This window comes from Haemaphysalis longicornis, unplaced genomic scaffold, assembly GCF_048455015.1.
Source record: "Haemaphysalis longicornis isolate Haplotype H1 unplaced genomic scaffold, Haemaphysalis longicornis Haplotype H1 scaffold_11, whole genome shotgun sequence".
NCBI lineage: Eukaryota > Metazoa > Arthropoda > Arachnida > Ixodida > Ixodidae > Haemaphysalis > Haemaphysalis longicornis.
The window spans coordinates 111,422,965-111,439,061 of NW_027526214.1; the positions used below are offsets into that span (position 1 = coordinate 111,422,965).

General features: G+C 47.7%; 2 non-coding genes across 2 annotated transcripts; both read left to right on the plus strand.

Moving 5' to 3' along the window:
- Positions 1–4,815: 4,815 nt before the first annotated feature.
- Trnar-ucu (transfer RNA arginine (anticodon UCU)) lies at positions 4,816–4,887 on the plus strand. Its single transcript has one exon. It is a non-coding gene; the product is annotated as a tRNA-Arg (tRNA).
- A 7,595-nt stretch (positions 4,888–12,482) lies between these two features.
- On the plus strand, positions 12,483–12,554 carry Trnar-ucu (transfer RNA arginine (anticodon UCU)). Its single transcript has one exon. It is a non-coding gene; the product is annotated as a tRNA-Arg (tRNA).
- Positions 12,555–16,097: the final 3,543 nt, after the last annotated feature.

The following is a 16,097-nucleotide window of genomic DNA, read 5'->3' on the forward strand; positions in this document are numbered from 1 at the left end:
CCCAGACAGCGAAGGAGAACATAGTCGCCCAGATAGCCGAATTGGTAAGGCATTCGAGATCTAATCGAAAGGCGTGGGTTCGGTCCCCACTCTGGGCGCGTGTTTTTATTTCTTTCTTCCGTATATTTAAACAAAATGTTAACTTCATTAACCGTAGTAAAAAAAAGAGCCTAACTACACCCCTATGCCTCCTTTGGCATTGTAGACTGATGACCTATCTTTCTGTATTTCCTCCTCGAGCCCCTCATTTCCTTACTATATTATTCTGCGAAAGCCTAGCGAGGGTTTAGGATCTGGCAGCCTTGATGCCTAGGTAGCATAGGAGGGCTTCCCGCCAGTTACCCGCTCATGACAGGCTGTAGACGTTCGAGTCACGCCCCGGGGCTTGAAAAGAAGGTCCCCTTCTCCCCGTGTAGTCAAAGTGGCGCTGGCTACCACCCTCAAGCGTCAGATACATTTCTAGTAAAATATAAATAGCCCAGAAAGTGAAGGAGAACACAGTCGCCCAGATAGCCGAATTGGTAAGGCATTCGAGATCTAATCGAAAGGCGTGGGTTCGGTGCCCACTGTGGGCGCGTGTTTTTCTTTCTGTCTTTCTTCCGTATATTTAAACAAAATGTTAACTTCATTACCCGAGGTAAAAAAAGAGCCTAACTTCACCCCTATGCCTCCTTTAGCGTTGTAGACTGCCGACCTATATTTCTGTATTTCCTCATCTAGCCCCTCATTTCCTTACTATATTATTCAGCGAAAGCCTAGCGAGGGTCTCGGTTCAGGCAGCCTTGATGCCTAGGTAGCATAAGAGGGCTTCTTGCCAGTTACCCGCTCATGACAGGCTGTAGACGTTCGAGTCACGCCCCGGTGGTTGAAAAGAAGGTCCCCTTCTCCCCGTGTAGTCAAAGTGGCGCTGGCTACCACCCTCAAGCGTTAGATACATTTCTAGTAAAATATAAATAGCCCAAACAGCGAAGGAGAACACAGTCACCCAGATAGCCGAATTGGTAAGGCATTCGAAATCTAATCGAAAGGCGTGGGCTCGGTCCCTACTCTGGGCGCGTGTTTTTCTTTCTTTCTTCCGTATATTTAAACAAAATGTTAACTTCATTACCCGAAGTAAAAAAAAGAGCCTAACTACACCCCTATGCCTCCTTTGGCGTTGTAGACTGCCGACCTATCTTTCTGTATTTCCTCATCAAGCCCCTCTTTTCCTTACTATATTATTCTGCGAACACCTAGCGAGGGTCTCGGTTCTGGCAGCCTTGATGCCTAGGTAGCATAAGAGGGCTTCCCGCCAGTTACCCGCTCATGACAGGCTGTAGAAGTTCGAGTCACGGCCCGTGGGTTGAAAAGAAGGTCCCCTTCTCCCCGTGTAGTCAAAGTGGCGCTGGCTACCACCCTCAAGCGTCAGATACATTTCTAGTAAAATATAAATAGCCCAGACAGCGAAGGAGAACACAGTCACCCAGATAGCCGAATTGGTAAGGCATTCGAGATCTAATCGGAAGGTGTGGGTTCGGTCGCCACTGTGGGCGCGTGTTTTTCTTTTAGTCTTCCGTATGTTTAAATAAAATGTTAACTTCATTAACCGTAGTAAAAAAAAGAGCCTAACTACACCCCTATGCCTCCTTTGGCGTTGTAGACTGCCGACCTATCTTTCTGTATTTCCTCATCAAGCCCCTCTTTTCCTTACTATATTATTCTGCGAAAGCCTAGGGAGGGTCTCGGTTCTGGCAGCCTTGATGCCTAGGTAGCATAAGAGGGCTTCCCGCCAGTTACCCGCTCATGACAGGCTGTAGAAGTTCGAGTCACGGCCCGGGGGTTGAAAAGAAGGTCCCCTTCTCCCCGTGTAGTCAAAGTGGCGCTGGCTACCACCCTCAAGCGTCAGATACATTTCTAGTAAAATATAAATAGCCCAGACAGCGAAGGAGAACACAGTCACCCAGATAGCCGAATTGGTAAGGCATTCGAGATCTAATCGAAAGGCGTGGGTTCGGTCCCCACTGTGGGCGCGTGTTTTTCTTTCTGTCTTTCTTCCGTATATTTAAACAAAATGTTAACTTCATTACCCGAGGTAAAAAAAGAGCCTAATTACACGTCTATGCCTCCTTTGGCGTTGTAGACTAACGAACTATCTTTCTGTATTTCCTCATCGAGCCCCTCATTTCCTTACTATATTATTCTGCGAAAGCCTAGCGAGGGCCTTGGTTCTTGCAGCCTTGACGCCTATGTAGTATAAGAGGGCTTCCCGCCAGTTACCCTCTCATGACAGGCTGTAGACGTTCGAGTCACGCCCCGGGGGTTGAAAAGAAGGTCCCCTTCTCCCCGTGTAGTCAAAGTGGTGCTGGCTACCACCCTCAAGCGTCAGATACACTTCTAGTAAAATATAAATAGCCCAGAAAGTGAAGGAGAACACAGTAGCCCAGATAGCCGAATTGGTAAGGCATTCGAGATCTAATCGAAAGGCGTGGGTTCGGTCCCCACTGTGGGCGCGTGTTTTTCATTCTGTCTTTCTTCCGTATATTTAAACAAAATGTTAACTTCATTACCCGAGGTAAAAAAAATAGCCTAACTTCACCCCTATGCCTCCTTTGGCGTGTTAGACTGCCGACCTATCTTTCTGTATTTCCTCATCGAGCCCCTCATTTCCTTACTATATTATTCTGCGAAAGCCTAGCGAGGGTCTCGGTTATGGCAGCCTTGATGCATAGGTAGCATAAGAGGGCTTCTCGCCAGTTACCCGCTCATGACAGGCTGTAGACGTTCGAGTCACGCCCCGGGGGTTGAAAAGAAGGTCCCCTTCTCCCCGTGTAGTCAAAGTGGCGCTGGCTACCACCGTCAAGCGTCAGATACATTTCTAGTAAAATATAAATAGCCCAGAAAGTGGAGGACAACACAGTCGCCCAGATAGCCGATTTGGTAAGGCATTCGAGATCTAATCAGAAGGCGTGCGTTCGGGCCCCACTGTGGGCGCGTGTTTTTCTTTCTGTCTTTCTTCCGTATATTTAAACAAATTGTTAACTTCATTACCCGAGGTAAAAAAAAGAGCCCAACTTCACCCCTATGCCTCCTTTGGCGTTGTAGACTGCCGACCTATCTTTCTGTATTTCCTCATCGAGCCCCTCATTTCCTTACTATATTATTCTGCGAAAGCCTAGCGAGGGTCTCGGTTCTGGCAGCCTTGATGCGTAGGTAGCATAAGAAGGCCTCCCGCCAGTTACCCACTCATGACAGACTGTAGACGTTCGAGTCACGCCCCGGGGTTTGAAAAGAAGGTCCCCTTCTCCCCGTGTAGTCAAAGTGGCGCTGGCTACCACCCTCAAGCGTCAGATACACTTCTAGTAAAATATAAATAGCCCAGAAAGTGAAGGAGAACACAGTAGCCCAGATAGCCGAAGTGGTAAGGCATTCGAGATCTAATCGAAAGGCGTGGGTTCGGTCCCCACTGTGGGCACGTGTTTTTCTTTCTGTCTTTCTTCCGTATATTTAAACAAAATGTTAACTTCATTACCCGAGGTAAAAAAAGAGCCCAACTACACCCCTATGCCTCCTTTGGCGTTGTAGACTGCCGACCTATCTTTCTGTATTTCCTCATCGAGCCCCTCATTTCCTTACTATATTATTCTGCGAAAGCCTAGTGAAGGTTTCGGTTCTGGCAGCCTTGATGCCTAGGTAGCATAAGAGGGCTTCCCGCCAGTTACCCGCTCATGACAGGCTGTAGACGTTCGAGTATCGCCCCGGGGGTTGAAAAGAAGGTCCCCTTCTCCCCGTTTAGTCAAAGTGGCGCTGGCTACCACCCTCAAGCGTCAGATACTTTTCTAGTAAAATATAAATAGCCCAGAAAGTGAAGAACACAGTCGCCCAGATAGCCGAATTGGTAAGGCATTCGAGATCTAATCGAAAGGCGTGGGTTCGGTCCCCACTGTGGGCGCGTGTTTTTCTTTCTGTCTTTCTTCCGTATATTTAAACAAAATGTTAACTTCATTACCCGAGGTAAAAAAAGAGCCTAACTTCACCCCTATGCCTCCTTTAGCGTTGTAGACTGCCGACCTATCTTTCTGTATTTCCTCATCTAGCCCATCATTTCCTTACTATATTATTCTGCGAAAGCCTAGCGAGGGTCTCGGTTCTGGCAGCCTTGATGCCTAGGTAGCATAAGAAAGCCTCCGGCCAGTTACCCACTCATGACAGGCTGTAGACTTTCGAGTCACACCCCGGGGGTTGAAAAGAAGGTCCCCTTCTCCCCGTGTAGTCAAAGTAGCGCTGGCTACCACCCTCAAGCATCAGATGCATTTCTAGTGTAATATAAATACCCCAGACAGCGAAGGAGAACACAGTCACCCAGATATCGAATTGGTAAGGCATTCGAGATCTAATCGAAAGGCGTGGGTTCGGTCCCCACTCTGGGCGCGTGTTTTTCTTTCTTTCTTTCTTCCGTATATTTAAACAAAATGTTAACTTCATTACCGTAGTAAAAAAAAGAGCCTAACTACACCCCTATGCCTCCTTTGGCATTGTAGACTGATGACATATCTTTCTGTATTTCCTCATCGAGCCCCTCATTTCCTTACTATATTATTCTACGAAAGCCTTGCGAGGGTCTCGGTTCTGGCAGCCTTGATGCCTACGTAGTATAAGAGGGCTTCCCGACAGTTACCCGCTCATGACAGGCTGTAGACGTTCGAGTCACGGCCCGGGGGTTGAAAAGAAGGTCCCCTTCTCCCCGTGTAGTCAAATTGGCGCTGGCTACCATCCTCAAGCGTCAGATACACTTCTAGTAAAATATAAATAGCCCAGAAAGTGAAGGAGAACACAGTCGCCCAGATAGCCGAATTGTTAAGGCATTCGAGTTCTAATCGAAAGGCGTGGGTTCGGTCCCCACTCTGGGCGCGTTTTTTTTTCTTTCTTTCTTCTGTATATTTAAACAAAATGTTAACTTCATTAACCGTAGTAAAAAAAAGAGCCTAACTACATCCCTATGCCTCCTTTGGTATTGTAGACTGATGACCTATCTTTCTGTATTTCCCCCTCGAGCCCCTCATTTCCTTACTATATTATTCTCCGAAAGCCTAGCGAGGGTCTCGGATCTGGCAGCCTTGATGCCTAGGTAGCATAGGAGGGCTTCCTGCCAGTTACCCGCTCATGACCGGCTGTAGACGTTCGAGTCACGCCCCGGGGCTTGAAAAGAAGGTCCCCTTCTCCCCGTGTAGTCAAAGTGGCGCTGGCTACCACCCTCAAGCGTCAGATACATTTCTAGTAAAATATAAATAGCCCAGAAAGTGAAGGAGAACACAGTCACCCATATAGCCGAATTGGTAAGGCATTCGAGATCTAATCGGAAGGCGTGGGTTCGGTCCCCACTCTGGGCCCTTGTTTTTCTTTCTTTCTTCCGTATATTAAAACAAAATGGTAACTTCATTACCCGAAGTAAAAAAGAGCCTAACTACACCCCTAAGCCTCCTTTGGCGTTGTAGACTGCCGACCTATCTTTCTGTATTTCCTCATCGAGCCCCTCATTTCCTTACTATATTATTCTGCGAAAGCCTAGCGAGGGTCTCGGTTCTGGCAGCCTTGATGCCTACGTAGTATAAGAGGGCTTCCCGCCAGTCACCCGCTCATGACCGGCTGTAGACGTTCGAGTCACGCCCCAGGGGTTGAAAAGAAGGTCTCCTTCTCCCTGTGTAGTCAAAGTGGCGCTGGCTACCACCCTCAAGCATCAGATACATTTCTAGTATAATATAAATAGCCCAGACAGCGAAGGAGAACATAGTCGCCCAGATAGCCGAATTGGTAAGGCATTCGAGATCTAATCGAAAGGCGTGGGTTCGGTCCCCACTCTGGGCGCGTGTTTTTATTTCTTTCTTCCGTATATTTAAACAAAATGTTAACTTCATTAACCGTAGTAAAAAAAAGAGCCTAACTACACCCCTATGCCTCCTTTGGCATTGTAGACTGATGACCTATCTTTCTGTATTTCCTCCTCGAGCCCCTCATTTCCTTACTATATTATTCTGCGAAAGCCTAGCGAGGGTTTAGGATCTGGCAGCCTTGATGCCTAGGTAGCATAGGAGGGCTTCCCGCCAGTTACCCGCTCATGACAGGCTGTAGATGTTCGAGTCACGCCCCGGGGCTTGAAAAGAAGGTCCCCTTCTCCCCGTGTAGTCAAAGTGGCGCTGGCTACCACCCTCAAGCGTCAGATACATTTCTAGTAAAATATAAATAGCCCAGAAAGTGAAGGAGAACACAGTCGCCCAGATAGCCGAATTGGTAAGGCATTCGAGATGTAATCGAAAGGCGTGGGTTCGGTGCCCACTGTGGGCGCGTGTTTTTCTTTCTGTCTTTCTTCCGTATATTTAAACAAAATGTTAACTTCATTACCCGAGGTAAAAAAAGAGCCTAACTTCACCCCTATGCCTCCTTTAGCGTTGTAGACTGCCGACCTATATTTCTGTATTTCCTCATCTAGCCCCTCATTTCCTTACTATATAATTCAGCGAAAGCCTAGCGAGGGTCTCGGTTCTGGCAGCCTTGATGCCTAGGTAGCATAAGAGGGCTTCTTGCCAGTTACCCGCTCATGACAGGCTGTAGACGTTCGAGTCACGCCCCGGTGGTTGAAAAGAAGGTCCCCTTCTCCCCGTGTAGTCAAAGTGGCGCTGGCTACCACCCTCAAGCGTTAGATACATTTCTAGTAAAATATAAATAGCCCAAACAGCGAAGGAGAACACAGTCACCCAGATAGCCGAATTGGTAAGGCATTCGAAATCTAATCGAAAGGCGTGGGCTCGGTCCCTACTCTGGGCGCGTGTTTTTCTTTCTTTCTTTCTTCCGTATATTTAAACAAAATGTTAACTTCATTACCCGAAGTAAAAAAAAGAGCCTAACTACACCCCTATGCCTCCTTTGGCGTTGTAGACTGCCGACCTATCTTTCTGTATTTCCTCATCAAGCCCCTCTTTTCCTTACTATATTATTCTGCGAACACCTAGCGAGGGTCTCGGTTCTGGCAGCCTTGATGCCTAGGTAGCATAAGAGGGCTTCCCGCCAGTTACCCGCTCATGACAGGCTGTAGAAGTTCGAGTCACGGCCCGTGGGTTGAAAAGAAGGTCCCCTTCTCCCCGTGTAGTCAAAGTGGCGCTGGCTACCACCCTCAAGCGTCAGATACATTTCTAGTAAAATATAAATAGCCCAGACAGCGAAGGACAACACAGTCACCCAGATAGCCGAATTGGTAAGGCATTCGAGATCTAATCGGAAGGTGTGGGTTCGGTCGCCACTGTGGGCGCGTGTTTTTCTTTTAGTCTTCCGTATGTTTAAATAAAATGTTAACTTCATTAACCGTAGTAAAAAAAAGAGCCTAACTACACCCCTATGCCTCCTTTGGCGTTGTAGACTGCCGACCTATCTTTCTGTATTTCCTCATCAAGCCCCTCTTTTCCTTACTATATTATTCTGCGAAAGCCTAGCGAGGGTTCGGTTCTGGCAGCTTGATGCCTAGGTAGCATAAGAGGGCTTCCCGCCAGTTACCCGCTCATGACAGGCTGTAGACGTTCGAGTCACGCCCCGGGAGTTGAAAAGAAGGTCCCCTCCTCCCCGTGTAGTCAAAGTGGCGCTGGCTACCACCCTCAAGCGTCAGATACATTTCTAGTAAAATATAAATAGCCCAGAAAGTGAAGGAGAACACAGTCGCCCAGATAGCCGAATTGGTAAGGCACTCGAGATCTAATCAAAAGGTGTGGGTTCGGTCCCCACTCTGGGCGCGTTTTTCTTTCTTTCTTTCTTCCGTATAATAAAACAAAATGGTAACTTAATTAACCGTAGTAAAAAAAGAACCTAACTACACCTCTATGCCTCTTTTGGCGTTGTAGACTGCCGACCTATCTTTCTGTATTTCCCCATCGAGCCCCTCATTTCCTTACTATATTATTCTGCGAAAGCCTAGCGAGGGTCTCGGTTCTGGCAGCCTTGATGCCTAGGCAGCATAGGAGGGCTTCCCGCCAGTTACCCGCTCATGACAGGAAGTAGACGTTCGAGTCACGCCCCGGGGGTTGAAAAGAAGGTCCCCTTCTCCCCGTGTAGTCAAAGTGGCGCTGGCTACCACCGTCAAGCGTCAGATACATTTCTAATAAAATATAAATAGCCCAGAAAGTGAAGGAGAACACACTCGCCCAGATAGCCGATTTGGTAAGGCATTCGAGATCTATTCAGAAGGCGTGCGTTCGGGCCCCACTGTGGGCGCGTGTTTTTCTTTCTGTCTTTCTTCCGTATATTTAAACAAATTGTTAACTTCATTACCCGAGGTAAAAAAAAGAGCCCAACTTCACCCCTATGCCTCCTTTGGCGTTGTAGACTGCCGACCTATCTTTCTGTATTTCCTCCTCGAGCCCCTCATTTCCTTACTATATTATTCTGCGAAAGCCTAGTGAGGGTTTAGGATCTGGCACCCTTGATGCCTAGGTAGCATAGGAGGGCTTCCCGCCAGTTACCCGCTCATGACAGGCTGTAGACGTTCGAGTCACGCCCCGGGGCTTGAAAAGAAGGTCCCCTTCTCCCTGTGTAGTCAAAGTGGCGCTGGCTACCACCCTCAAGCGTCAGATACATTTCTAGTAAAATATAAATAGCCCAGAAAGTGAAGGAGAACACAGTCGCCCAGATAGCCGAATTGGTAAGGCATTCGAGATCTAATCGAAAGGCGTGGGTTCGGTCCCCACTGTGGGCGCGTGTTTTTCTTTCTGTCTTTCTTCCGTATATTTAAACAAAATGTTAACTTCATTACCCGAGGTAAAAAAAGAGCCTAACTTCACCCCTATGCCTCCTTTAGCGTTGTAGACTGCCGACCTATATTTCTGTATTTCCTCATCTAGCCCCTCATTTCCTTACTATATTATTCAGCGAAAGCCTAGCGAGGGTCTCGGTTCTGGCAGCCTTGATGCCTAGGTAGCATAAGAGGGCTTCTCGCCAGTTACCCGCTCATGACAGGCTGTAGACGTTCGAGTCACGCCCCGGTGGTTGAAAAGAAGGTCCCCTTCTCCCCGTGTAGTCAAAGTGGCGCTGGCTACCACCCTCAAGCGTTAGATACATTTCTAGTAAAATATAAATAGCCCAAACAGCGAAGGAGAACACAGTCACCCAGATAGCCGAATTGGTAAGGCATTCGAAATCTAATCGAAAGGCGTGGGCTCGGTCCCTACTCTGGGCGCGTGTTTTTCTTTCTTTCTTTCTTCCATATATTTAAACAAAATGTTAACTTCATTACCCGAAGTAAAAAAAAAGAGCCTAACTACACCCCTATGCCTCCTTTGGCATTGTAGACTGATGACCTATCTTTCTGTATTTCCTCGTCGAGCCCCTCATTTCATTACTATATTATTCAGCGAAAGCCTAGCGAGGGTCTCGGTTCTGGCAACCTTGATGCCTAGGTAGCATAAGAGGGCTTCTCGCCAGTTACCCGCCCATGACAGGCTGTAGACGTTCGAGTCACGCCCCGGGGGTTGAAAAGAAGGTCCCCTTCTCCCCGTGTAGTCAAAGTGGCGCTGGCTACCACCCTCAAGCGTCAGATACATTTCTAGTAAAATATAAATAGCCCAGACAGCGAAGGAGAACACAGTCGCCCAGATAGCCGAATTGGTAAGGCATTCGAGATCTAATCGGAAGGTGTGGGTTCGGTCGCCACTGTGGGCGCGTTTTTCTTTTAGTCTTCCGTATGTTTAAATAAAATGTTAACTTCATTAACCGTAGTAAAAAAAAGAGCCTAACTACACCCCTATGCCTCCTTTGGCGTTGTAGACTGCCGACCTATCTTTCTGTATTTCCTCATCAAGCCCCTCTTTTCCTTACTATATTATTCTGCGAAAGCCTAGCGAGGGTCTCGGTTCTGGCAGCCTTGATGCCTAGGTAGCATAAGAGGGCTTCCCGCCAGTTACCCGCTCTTGACAGGCTGTAGAAGTTCGAGTCACGGTCCGGGGGTTGAAGGAAGGTCCCCTTCTCCCCGTGTAGTCAAAGTGGCGCTGGCTACCACCCTCAAGCGTCAGATACACTTCTAGTAAAATATAAATAGCCCAGAAAGTGAAGGAGAACACAGTCGCCCAGATAGCCGAATTGGTAAGGCATTCGAGATCTAATCGAAAGGCGTGGGTTCGGTGCCCACTGTGGGCGCGTGTTTTTCATTCTGTCTTTCTTCCGTATATTTAAACAAAATGTTAACTTCATTACCCGAGGTAAAAAAAATAGCCTAACTTCACCCCTATGCCTCCTTTGGCGTGTTAGACTGCCGACCTATCTTTCTGTATTTCCTCATCGAGCCCCTCATTTCCTTACTATATTATTCTGCGAAAGCCTAGCGAGGGTCTCGGTTATGGCAGCCTTGATGCATAGGTAGCATAAGAGGGCTTCTCGCCAGTTACCCGCTCATGACAGGCTGTAGACGTTCGAGTCACGCCCCGGGGGTTGAAAAGAAGGTCCCCTTCTCCCCGTGTAGTCAAAGTGGCGCTGGCTACCACCGTCAAGCGTCAGATACATTTCTAGTAAAATATAAATAGCCCAGAAAGTGAAGGAGAACACCGTCGCCCAAATAGCCGAATTGGTAAGGCATTCGAGATCTAATCGAAAGGCGTGGGTTCGGTCCCCACTGTGGGCGCGTGTTTTTCATTCTGTCTTTCTTCCGTATATTTAAACAAAATGTTAACTTCATTACCCGAGGTAAAAAAAATAGCCTAACTTCACCTCTATGCCTCCTTTGGCGTTGTAGACTGCCGACCTATCTTTCTGTATTTCCTCATCGAGCCCCTCATTTAATTACTATATTATTCTGCGAAAGCCTAGCGAGGGTCTCGGTTCTGGCAGCCTTGACGCCTACGTATTATAAGAGGGCTTCCCGCCAGTTACCCGCTCATGACAGGCTGTAGACGTTCGAGTCACGCCCCGGGGGTTGAAAAGAAGGTCCCCTTCTCCCCGTGTAGTCAAAGTGGCACTGGCTACCACCCTCAAGCGTCAGATACACTTCTAGTAAAATATAAATTGCCCAGAAAATGAAGGAGAACACCGTCGCCCAGATAGCCGAATTGGTAAGGCATTCGAGATCTAATCGAAAGGCGTGGGTTCGGTCCCCACTGTGGGCGCGTGTTTTTCTTTCTGTCTTTCTTCCGTATATTTAAACAAAATGTTAACTTCATTACCCGAGGTAAAAAAAAGAGCCTAATTACACGTCTATGCGTCCTTTGGCGTTGTAGACTAACGACCTATCTTTCTGTATTTCCTCATCGAGCCCCTCATTTCCTTACTATATTATTCTGCGAAAGCCTAGCGAGGGCCTTGGTTCTGGCAGCCTTGACGCCTATGTAGTATAAGAGGGCTTCCCGCCAGTTACCCTCTCATGACAGGCTGTAGACGTTCGAGTCACGCCCCGGGGGTTAAAAAGAAGGTCCCCTTCTCCCCGTGTAGTCAAAGTGGCGCTGGCTACCACCCTCAAGCGTCAGATACACTTCTAGTAAAATATAAATAGCCCAGAAAGTGAAGGAGAACACAGTAGCCCAGATAGCCGAATTGGTAAGGCATTCGAGATCTAATCGAAAGGCGTGGGTTCGGTCCCCACTGTGGGCGCGTGTTTTTCATTCTGTCTTTCTTCCGTATATTTAAACAAAATGTTAACTTCATTACCCGACGTAAAAAAAATAGCCTAACTTCACCCCTATGCCTCCTTTGGCGTGTTAGACTGCCGACCTATCTTTCTGTATTTCCTCATCGAGCCCCTCATTTCCTTACTATATTATTCTGCGAAAGCCTAGCGAGGGTCTCGGATATGGCAGCCTTGATGCATAGGTAGCATAAGAGGGCTTCTCGCCAGTTACCCGCTCATGACAGGCTGTAGACGTTCGAGTCACGCCCCGGGGGTTTAAGAGAAGGTCCCCTTCTCCCCGTGTAGTCAAAGTGGCGCTGGCTACCACCGTCAAGCGTCAGATACATTTCTAGTAAAATATAAATAGCCCAGAAAGTGGAGGAGAACACAGTCGCCCAGATAGCCGATTTGGTAAGGCATTCTAGATCTAATCAGAAGGCGTGCGTTCGGGCCCCACTGTGGGCGCGTGTTTTTCTTTCTGTCTTTCTTCCGTATATTTAAACAAATTGTTAACTTCATTACCCGAGGTAAAAAAAAGAGCCCAACTTCACCCCTATGCCTCCTTTGGCCTTGTAGACTGCCGACCTATCTTTCTGTATTTCCTCATCGAGCCCCTCATTTCCTTACTATATTATTCTGCGAAAGCCTAGCGAGGGTCTCGGTTCTGGCAGCCTTGATGCCTACGTAGTATAAGAGGGCTTCCCGACAGTTACCCGCTCATGACAGGCTGTAGACGTTCGAGTCACGGCCCGGGGGTTGAAAAGAAGGTCCCCTTCTCCCCGTGTAGTCAAATTGGCGCTGGCTACCATCCTCAAGCGTCAGATACACTTGTAGTAAAATATAAATAGCCCAGAAAGTGAAGGAGAACACAGTCGCCCAGATAGCCGAATTGTTAAGGCATTCGAGTTCTAATCGAAAGGCGTGGGTTCGGTCCCCACTCTGGGCGCGTGTTTTTTTTTCTTTCTTTCTTCCGTATATTTAAACAAAATGTTAACTTCATTAACCGTAGTAAAAAAAAGAGCCTAACTACATCGCTATGCCTCCTTTGGTATTGTAGACTGATGACCTATCTTTCTGTATTTCCTCCTCGAGCTCCTCATTTCCTTACTATATTATTCTCCGAAAGCCTAGCGAGGGTCTCGGATCTGGCAGCCTTGATGCCTAGGTAGCATAGGAGGGCTTCCTGCCAGTTACCCGCTCATGACCGGCTGTAGACGTTCGAGTCACGCCCCGGGGCTTGAAAAGAAGGTCCCCTTCTCCCCGTGTAGTCAAAGTGGCGCTGGCTACCACCCTCAAGCGTCAGATACATTTCTAGTAAAATATAAATAGCCCAGAAAGTGAAGGAGAACACAGTCACCCATATAGCCGAATTGGTAAGGCATTCGAGATCTAATCGGAAGGCGTGGGTTCGGTCCCCACTCTGGGCCCTTGTTTTTCTTTCTTTCTTTCTTCCGTATATTAAAACAAAATGGTAACTTCATTACCCAAAGTAAAAAAGAGACTAACTACACCCCTAAGCCTCCTTTGGCGTTGTAGACTGCCGACCTATCTTTCTGTATTTCCTCATCGAGCCCCTCATTTCCTTACTATATTATTCTGCGAAAGCCTAGCGAGGGTCTCGGTTCTGGCAGCCTTGATGCCTACGTAGTATAAGAGGGCTTCCCGCCAGTCACCCGCTCATGACAGGCTGTAGACGTTCGAGTCACGCCCCAGGGGTTGAAAAGAAGGTCTCCTTCTCCCTGTGTAGTCAAAGTGGCGCTGGCTACCACCCTCAAGCATCAGATACATTTCTAGTATAATATAAATAGCCCAGACAGCGAAGGAGAACATAGTCGCCCAGATAGCCGAATTGGTAAGGCATTCGAGATCTAATTGAAAGGCGTGGGTTCGGTCCCCACTCTGGGCGCGTGTTTTTCTTTCTTTCTTCCGTATATTTAAACAAAATGTTAACTTCATTAACCGTAGTAAAAAAAAGAGCCTAACTACACCCGTATGCCTCCTTTGGCATTGTAGACTGATGACCTATCTTTCTGTATTTCCTCGTCGAGCCCCTCATTTCCTTACTATATTATTCTGCGAAAGCCTAGCGAGGGTTTAGGATCTGGCAGCCTTGATGCCTAGGTAGCATAGGAGGGCTTCCCGCCAGTTACCCGCTCATGACAGGCTGTAGACGTTCGAGTCACGCCCCGGGGCTTGAAAAGAAGGTCCCCTTCTCCCCGTGTAGTCAAAGTGGCGCTGGCTACCACCCTCAAGCGTCAGATACATTTCTAGTAAAATATAAATAGCCCAGAAAGTGAAGGAGAACACAGTCGCCCAGATAGCCGAATTGGTAAGGCATTCGAGATCTAATCGAAAGGCGTGGGTTCGGTCCCCACTGTGGGCGCGTGTTTTTCTTTCTGTCTTTCTTCCGTATATTTAAACAAAATGTTAACTTCATTACATGAGGAAAAAAAGAGCCTAACTTCACCCCTATGCCTCCTTTAGTGTTGTAGACTGCCGACCTATATTTCTGTATTTCCTCATCTAGCCCCTCATTTCCTTACTATATAATTCAGCGAAAGCCTAGCGAGGGTCTCGGTTCTGGCAGCCTTGATGCCTAGGTAGCATAAGAGGGATTCTCGCCAGTTACCCGCTCATGACAGGCTGTAGACGTTCGAGTCACGCCCCGGTGGTTGAAAAGAAGTGCCCCTTCTCCCCGTGTAGTCAAAGTGGCGCTGGCTACCACCCTCAAGCGTTAGATACATTTCTAGTAAAATATAAATAGCCCAAACAGCGAAGGAGAACACAGTCACCCAGATAGCCGAATTGGTAAGGCATTCGAAATCTAATCGAAAGGCGTGAGCTCGGTCCCTACTCTGGGCGCGTGTTTTTCTTTCTTTCTTTCTTCCGTATATTTAAACAAAATGTTAACTTCATTACCCGAAGTAAAAAAAAGAGCCTAACTACACCCCTATGCCTCCTTTGGCATTGTAGACTGATGACCTATCTTTCTGTATTTCCTCGTCGAGCCCCTCATTTCATTACTATATTATTCAGCGAAAGCCTAGCGAGGGTCTCGGTTCTGGCAGCCTTGATGCCTAGGTAGCATAAGAGGGCTTCACGCCAGTTACCCGCCCATGACAGGCTGTAGACGTTCGAGTCACGCCCCTGGGGTTGAAAAGAAGGTCCCCTTCTCCCCGTGTAGTCAAAGTGGCGCTGGCTACCACCCTCAAGCGTCAGATACATTTCTAGTAAAATATAAATAGCCCAGACAGCGAAGGAGAACACAGTCGCCCAGATAGCCGAATTGGTAAGGCATTCGAGATCTAATCGGAAGGTGTGGGTTCGGGCGCCACTGTGGGCGCGTGTTTTTCTTTTAGTCTTCCGTATGTTTAAATAAAATGTTAACTTCATTAACCGTAGTAAAAAAAAGAGCCTAACTACACCCCTATGCCTCCTTTGGTGTTGTAGACTGCCGACCTATCTTTCTGTATTTCCTCATCGAGCCCCTCTTTTCCTTACTATATTATTCTGCGAAAGCCTAGCGAGGGTCTCGGTTCTGGCAGCCTTGATGCCTAGGTAGCATAAGAGGGCTTCCCGCCAGTTACCCGCTCATGACAGGCTGTAGAAGTTCGAGTCACGGCCCGGGGGTTGAAAAGAAGGTCCCCTTCTCCCCGTGTAGTCAAAGTGGCGCTGGCTACCACCCTCAAGCGTCAGATACATTTCTAGTAAAATATAAATAGCCCAGACAGCGAAGGAGAACACAGTCACCCAGATAGCCGAATTGGTAAGGCATTCGAGATCTAATCGAAAGGCGTGGGTTCGGTCCCCACTCTTGGCGCGTTTTTCTTTCTTTCTTTCTTCCGTATATTAAAACAAAATGGTAACTTCATTACCCGAAGTAAAAAAAAAGAGCCTAACTACACCCCTAAGCCTCCTTTGGCGTTGTACACTGCCGACCTATCTTTCTGTATTTCCTCATCGAGCCCCTCATTTCCTTACTATATTATTCTGAGAAAGCCTAGCGAGGGTTCGGTTCTGGCAGCCTTGATGCCTAGGTAGCATAAGAGGGCTTCCCGCCAGTTACCCGCTCATGACAGGCTGTAGACGTTCGAGTCACGCCCCGGGAGTTGAAAAGAAGGTCCCCTTCTCCCCGTGTAGTCAAAGTGGCGCTGGCTACCACCCTCAAGCGTCAGATACACTTCTAGTAAAATATAAATTGCCCAGAAAGTGAAGGAGAACACCGTCGCCCAGATAGCCGAATTGGTAAGGCATTCGAGATCTAATCGAAAGGCGTGGGTTCGGTCCCCACTGTGGGCGCGTGTTTTTCTTTCTGTCTTTCTTCCGTATATTTAAACAAAATGTTAACTTCATTACCCGAGGTAAAACAAAGAGCCTAATTACACGTCTATGCCTCCTTTGGCGTTGTAGACTAACGACCTATCTTTCTGTATTTCCTCATCGAGCCCCTCATTTCCTTACTATATTATTCTGCGAAAGCCTAGCGAGG